Raw genomic sequence first — 7,863 nt, 5'->3', positions numbered from 1 at the left:
TGGTCAGGTAGCATCAGGAGAGTCAGGTTTCCCTTCTATAATGCCAGATTTTGTGCTAGAAAGGAGGAGAGGAAAGGGGGAGAAATGAGAAGTATTCCTTTAAGTAGGCTTAAACCTACAACTGTATTGGGAAATTTTTAAGAATCTTCAGCTGAAAAAAATTTGAAGGCCAGTGTTAAAAAATTGATACATGTATAGGAAAGATCAAAGCTGTGTGAAGAGAAGCTGTGCTGAAGTTAAAGCAGCTGAGACAAGAAAAAGTTAAGGAGAAAGAAAACTCTTTACCATTTTTCAATTGGAGAAACTATGTCAGTTGTTCATTATATACTGAGTTTAGATAGGCACTAATAGCACAGGTTTAAATTTTTTCACATATTCCATAAGGTCTAGCTCCAGACGTAATCTACGTGAAAGCACTGGAAAATATCACATCAGTAAGAGTACATCTGTGAAGTTTTAAATTAAGTTAGAACTACACAATCCCAGCTTTTCTGTTTCTTTGGTTAATAAGCATGCCGAGTAGTACTTGGATTGAATTTGCCATGGCTAGGTATCTAAGCCTATTAGAGCTTCTTCCTTTGTAAGAAAGGCTAAGCCAAAATCAATTCCATCTTCATTCTCTGTCACTTCCCTGTGTCAGAAATTGGAGGGCTACAATAAAAGATTATACTCTGCATTTTTAGTGCAAACATAATTGTGTTTTTACTGTTCCAAAAGTAATAAAAAAGATCTCTGCCTGTAGGATGCAGATGTGCATGAGACATGTAAGAGCATAGTGTATGTGAAATGTTCTGTGCCTTCACTTTCTGTTACCATCAGTGTTCCCTGTAGTCTTGTCACTGTTTAAACCTCACTTGTGAAAGCAACTTAAATCCATCCAGATTGTGTGTATAGTATAATGATACTTAGTATAATGATACTGCTCGGGTTTTTGATGGCTGATATCACTGTTTACTGCCCAGAATTCTCTCCCTTCTCTTATTACCCAGCGTCTTCAAGACAGCAGGTGTACTCTGTGGCATGAGTTGTGTTTTTTGGTTTTATTATTGTTGTTCTGCATGTATTCAGTTAGCAAAACTTAAACTTAAGTCCTGATCCCCAAGTGGATCTGACACAAAGACTAGCAAAACAGATCCATAATGCATTATAAGGCTACAATCAGTTTGCTTAAAAATTCAAGGTGCATGTTAAATTATTTTGTTTATGTAGCTGGAGAGTATGAGTGAAGCTGGAAATAGACAATATTTCCTCAGTGTTGATGTACACTAATTGAAGTTACAGTATTGTTACCAGTGGACTCAAACTCCTAATATTATCAGTACCATTTTAATTTACCTGTATGAAAAAAAATAAAAATTGCAAAATAAAGGTAAATCGGGCAAAACCAAACCAAACCAAAAAACTACAGCACTTATAGCTATGACGAAGATAAACTTCTAGAACTGTGGTAATATGCTCCTTGGGACCACTTGTAGTGGTGACAAATAATTACTGAATAGAAAGAGATTGCAAAGGGAAAAGTCTGAATTCATATTGTTGATAAAATGCATGTGTAAGGAAACTACCTGTTATATTATTTCCCTGCCATATACCTATTATTGATACCAACTTTGTGTTGGACATGGGCCTTAGCAGCCATTTGTTGTATAATTGCAAGAAAAGCATGCATCAAGACGATGTTATTCTTTTAGACAGTATTATTTGTTGTTCTGAGCATACAATTCAACAGCAATAGTTCCAGTGCTCTGATCATACTCTGCCATCATCCAGTCTTTTACTGTCTGACTCCCTTGGCAGGCCACAGAAATTCGTGAAAATAGGATCATCCTAAGCATGATTCTCCCACATAAAATTAAAATTCTTCTAGCAGTCTTAGCCAAGGTTTAAAAAGAAATGTCAGGGCTATGGTCTTTTGTGGTTTTGGTTTTGGGGGTTTTTTTAATTATGATGCAACTTGAGACAGCTGTTTGTGTGTTAATTGGCCCTGTGGGATGGTTTTTACAGATCATGTTATTTATGAGTTTGCTAACAAAATTATCATTACGATGGACATATTGAAAACCAAGAGTATCTGTTTTTTCTTTCCTAAAGCAAGGTCAGAAAGATGGAATTGGTCCTAGCCGTATGATTCAGGTACAGCAGAAAAAAAACCTTTCTGTATTGTTGAGTTGTTCATAGGAAAAAGAAAATTTAAACTGTAAATTCTTCTTACAAGAAGTATGATTGATTTTGCTGTGATATTGGGCACTCAGCATATGAGCACTCTGAGAATCCTTTAAAGGAATGTTTATATTTTGAAAAGAATAGCACTCCATGGGTCTAGTATTAGTATCTTCCACAAACATTTGTTGGTTTCTCATCTTTACTAATAAAATGGTTATAGTAGAAGTAAAAATTCATGAGACAAGCTATAGAAAGTTGCTTAAGCTAAAGGAGTATGATGGCATTTTTGGTTCCTTGATGAATAAATTTGTGCATTTGATATTTGATTTTGCTGGCATTTGGGCTGTGGCAGATTTAGAAAGATGATGCTGTATCTCACAGGCAATCTGCTGAATAGAAGTTTCAATTTGTGAGCATTTCAGGACTTTCAGAAAAGTCTTGTTGATTATGATGCATTTATGAAATTAGTCAAATTGCAGAGTTGGGCTAAATATGTGCAATCATGAAATGTAATTAACACATGTTTTTCAGAAATGCAATTCTGAAATTTTGATATGCTGAAACATCCACAAACCTCTGTTTGATCTCATTGAAAAAGGAAAAAAAAAAAAACCCAAACAATTGAATGAGTGGTAGGTGATTTACCTATTTGCCCTTTTTTTGTTTCAAACTAGGGTTTCCTTCTCCTTTAGTTACACTGCTGACAATAAAAATTTGATTTTTTTTTTTCTTATAAAATAAAGCTTTATGCAGAACAGACTTCTGTACTAAATCAGAGCTGGTTTACTTGTCAAGCTCTGCTGTTTCATTTTGGTTTTATTTACTAAGAATTTTCCCCTTCTTCTTTGAAGTTAGCCTTGGCAAAGCAGAGAACCCATATCCCTGCCGTAGTCAGACAGCTTCTTCCATTTCAGGAGATCTTTCCTGTAGCTCGATCCACACTCCCAGTCTGTAAGAGCTGCTTGCATAATTCACAATATTGAAGTAGACAAACTTCTCTATATATTCTGTCATTGTCCACTTTCAGTATTGATTTATGTTACTGACATAAGTGTTAAGCAGTTCTGTGTATTTGGCAGTATAGGACACACGTCTTCCTGCCCAAAACTTCAGACTAATAGAGCCACCTCAAAAGTCAGGTCCTTATGTACAAGAAGATAGAAGCTTTGGTTGTGTGTCTTCCATCAGATTATCTTAATACAGTTTAAAAGCTTGTTTAGTACTTGTTATAATGCAATCTAAGGTAATCAAAGAGCAGTTATCCAGGTATCCTGTGAGCATGTAAACCTGTACAGAATGAAATATAAAGCACCTTAGATGTGAGCAAAAATGAGTCCGTCTGTAATTTTCACTCATTCCCCTTCCTCAGGCTCCTATCTAAATATTCTGCGTAGGTTGTTCCAGTTTGCATGAATGATGCCCCTATACCCTTAAAGCCTGCGGTGGTAATTCTGATCAATCACATTGACTATAAAAGGTTGAACTGGGCAACTGTGACAAGAGTTTCTGAACTTCCCAACAGTCAATCACTAATTCCAAATAACCTCAGAACTGTGAAAGCTTTGTATAGATTTGTTTCCTTTACCTCCGCTGACTTTCTACCTTTATTCAACACAGAGCTGAAATTTTAAAATTGAACTTAACCCAAGAGGGAAGGATCTGCAGACATAATGATTTTCATTCTAACATTGTGAAGACTTCAAGGACGAGAGCTGAAGGATCAGACCAAACACCATCTTAATTACATATTCATTAGAAAGACCTGTACTCTGTTTTTAATGCTTCCAAAATACTGCAGTACAATGTCAGCTCTACAGACCTTCACACTGAGGTGTTTGCATGCCGGTGACAGGATCTTAGAATCATAGGATGGTTTGAATTGGAAGGGACCTTAAAGATCTTATAGTTCAAACCTCCCTGCCATGGGACCAGGTTGCTCAAAGCCCCATCCAGCCTGGCCTTGAATGCTTCCACAAAAGGGGCATCCACAGCTTCTCTGAGCAACCTGTTCCAGTGCCTCACTACCCCCACAGAAAATAATTTCTTCCTTCTCTTGCAGTTTCAGGCCTATTCCCTCTCGCCCTATCAGTACAGACCCCTGTAAAAAGCCCTTCTCCAGCCCTTCTCCAGTAGGTCCACTTTAAGTACTGGAAGGCCACTATAAGGTCTCCCTGAAGCCCTTTCTTCTCCAGGCTGAATAGCCCCAACTCTCTCAGCCTGTCCTCATAGGGGAGGTGTTGCAACCCCCTGATCACCTTTGTGGCCCTCCTCTGGACCCTCTTGAGCAGTCCATGTTGTTTTTATGTTGGGGGCCCCAGAGCTGAGACCCCACTGCAGGTCTCAGAAGAACAGAACGAAGGGGGAGAATGACCTCCCTTGTCCTACTGGCCATGCTTGTCTTGATGCAGCCCAGGATGTGATTGGCTTTCTGGGATGTGAGAGCACGTTGCTGGCTCATGTTGAGTTTTTCATCTGCCAACACCCCAAAGTCCTTCTCTGCAAGGCTGCTTTCAATCTACTCATCGGAGATTGCTCCAACCCATGTGCAGGACCTTGCACTTGGCCTTGTTGTGCTTCGTGAGGTTTGCATGGGCTGACCTCAAGCCTGTCGGGGTTCCTCTGGATGGCATCCCTTCCCTCCAGTGTGTCAACTGCACCACTCAGCTTGGTGTTGTCAGCAAACTTGGTGCAGGTGCACTTGAACCCACTATCCATGTCAACACCCCTGCGCTTAGCACGTAAAAATATCAGTTGAAAACTGTGGTTCCAATTTTAACAGACCGGAAGGCTTATTCTAGTTCTGAGTCTCTGTTCATAAAAGCTGAAAAAGTTACTACTCATCTATGTTTGCCAATATTATGATTTTATTACTAATCAGATATTACAGCGTTTGCCTGCCTTCCAATTGATTTGAATGACATGTTCTCCTTCAGTGTTAATTAGGTGCAAGCTCTGAGATCTAAAAGATAAGAGTATAATGCTATGGTACATTTCCTCTAAAATGCCCTTTATGTGATTTATTAACTACACAGAGGTTTCAGAAACATGAAAAGTACTGGAATTTTAGGTCTCTGAATGCTTTTCCTTCATGAGCTGCCTGTGTTTAGAGCTTGAAAATTAGTTTATCTATCAATTTTCTGAGAATTTATGTATTTAAATTGTATTTACGTAAAAGGAAAACTCCCTGTTGAGCTCATAAGAAAAAATAAAACCTTGTTTGTCACTTTATCAGCAGTAGCGACCTGTTGGGATAAACCAGAGCTGTATCAGAGGTGGTCTGGCCAAGCCCACCATGTCTCTTGCTCTCCCTCTCCACAACCCCCCCCAGTCCCACTAATTTAAGGAAAATGTTTAATGAAGGAGGAAGCCTACAGAAATTTCTTTCTTCTCTGAAAAAACATTCAGATTTTATCTCACACTGTAACTTCAGTATCCCCAGAGTTCTGGAAAGTTAACTAGTCTAATGATAACACTGTTGCAGAAGCTTTCATGGATGATAGGAAAGAAAAAGCAAAGACTTAATTTTAAACTGTAAAGATATCAGTTCATGCTTCTAATTCTTGGTACTATTAAATTTAGAAGGATTGAATGCATTTTGAATACAGTTAGATGATTAGAAAGCTTCCTTATGTCAGTATAGCTTGTATCTTGAAAATATTTATCAGTGTAATGGCAGTAGCAATATGGCTTAGAACATTTTCTGTGTTTCAAGAGAAAAATCACAGCTGAAAAAGGATGAAAGTTGTGCATTGACTACATCAAAGATTTCTTTAATGGGGCATCATCCATACTAAATTTTACAGGTGCCATAATGTAATTTCCAGAGACAAGTGGAGTCCGTCAAGGATCAGTATGCCATTGACAAGTGGAGTACCTCAAGGATCAGTACTGGGACCAGTCTTGAACTATCCAGAGGGACCTTGACAGGCTGGAGAGGTGGGCCCAGGCCTACCTCATGAAGTTCAACAAGACCAAGTGCAAGGTCCTCCATCTGGGTCGAGGCAATCACAAGCACCGATGTAGGCTAGACAGTGATTGGCTTGAGAGCAGCCCTGAAGAAAAAGTCTTGGGAGTACTGGGAGATGAGAAGCTCAACATGAGCCGTCAGTACGCACTTGTACCCCAGAAAGCCAATCATGTCCTGGGATGCATCAAGAGGTGCATGGCCAGCAGGTCGAGGGAGGTGATTCTCCTCCTCTACTCCCCTCTCATGAGACCCCACCTGGAGTACTGCACCCAGTTCTGGAGCCCACTGCACAGCCCACTGCTGGAGCGTGTCCAGAGAAGGGCCACGAGGATGCTCAGAGGGCTGGGGCACCTCTCCTGTGAAGACAGACTGGGAGAGTTGGGGTTGGTCAGTCTGCAGAAAAGAAGGCTCCAAGGAGACCTTATTGTGGCCTTCCAGTATCTCAAGGGCCCCTACAAGAAAGCTGGTGAAGGGCTTTTTAGGATGTCGGGCAGTGATAGGACTAGAGGGAATGGATTAAAGCGAGAGACGGATTGGTTCGGATTGGGCGTTAGGAAAACGTTCTTCACCATGAGGGTGGTGAGACACTGGCACAGGTTGCCCAGAGAGGTGGTGGAAGCCCCATCCCTGGAAGTTTTTAAGGCCAGGTTGGATGGAGCTCTGAGCAGACTGATCTAGTGGGAGATTGTCCCTGCCCATGGTGGGGGAGGTTGGAACTAGATGATCTTTAAGGTCTCTTCCAACCCAGCCTGAGGTGTATAGGATTTAACACCCTCCCTTACCTTTCACATTTTCTATTTGCTAATTTAGGCAATTGTTTCAACATGTTGATTGTTGGCCATGAAAAGATTAGGCTGCAGTGGGAGTGTAAAACGGGGGTAAATGTGCTTTTTGCTTCTATCTCAGAGTGCCCTTATCCCCAGAACAGCAAGGTGAGTGCCTCACCGCTGAAGCAGGGAGGGCAGCTTTGAGTAGGTTTTGATAAGGACTGTGGAGGTATGAGTTAGTTCATCTGCTGAGCTGTCTCTCTGTATCTGGCAGCTGATGGCTTGATAAAGCAGAGAGCGCCGTGGCAATTTGCTGAAGACGAGTGTTCTAAAGCTTTTAAGAAATGCAAGGAAACAGGCTTCAAAAAGCTACCAATTAAAAGAAGTTTGAAGGAAGTTATGGCCTGAGATGGCTTATTTTGCATCTATATTAAATTCTGATTTCTCTAGGTGACAAAGCACCTTCAGCTCACATTAATTTCTAGGCGGTTGAGAGTGATGAAATAGCTTAGGAAATGTTTAGTAAATTTGGGGGAATTAGATAGAAAAATTGAATCACACAGAGCCCAAAGCGTAAAAGAGACTGTTTCTGTACTGTAACCCTTTCTGGTCTGTCAAGAACAATCTTTGCCTGATTATTCTATAGCCATGACTTCTATACCTGTTCCTGCTATGATGCAGGAATATCTTCTTATTTAAACCTTTGACAGGTAATTTTCTATTTTTCCATCTCTTCTGTACCTAGACAACACATGTGATGCTTAGTAAGGACCTTGGAAGCAGTGCCTGCCTTTGCTTGGAAGTTTTGGCCAAAGAGAAGCAATGGAAATATTTCTACAAATTAAAATTCTATCCTTTCTCTTAGTATTTTTCTTTTCTTTTGCCACTTCTCTTAAGCATTCATTTGGAACCTCAGGTTTGTTTTCTGAACAAGATGCCCTTCTTCCTGGCACATGAAAAGCACAG

Source organism: Apaloderma vittatum, unplaced genomic scaffold (genome assembly GCF_000703405.1).
Source record: "Apaloderma vittatum isolate BGI_N311 unplaced genomic scaffold, ASM70340v1 scaffold4720, whole genome shotgun sequence".
In the NCBI taxonomy this organism is placed as follows: domain Eukaryota; kingdom Metazoa; phylum Chordata; class Aves; order Trogoniformes; family Trogonidae; genus Apaloderma; species Apaloderma vittatum.
Note: the sequence above shows the minus strand (reverse complement) of the source record.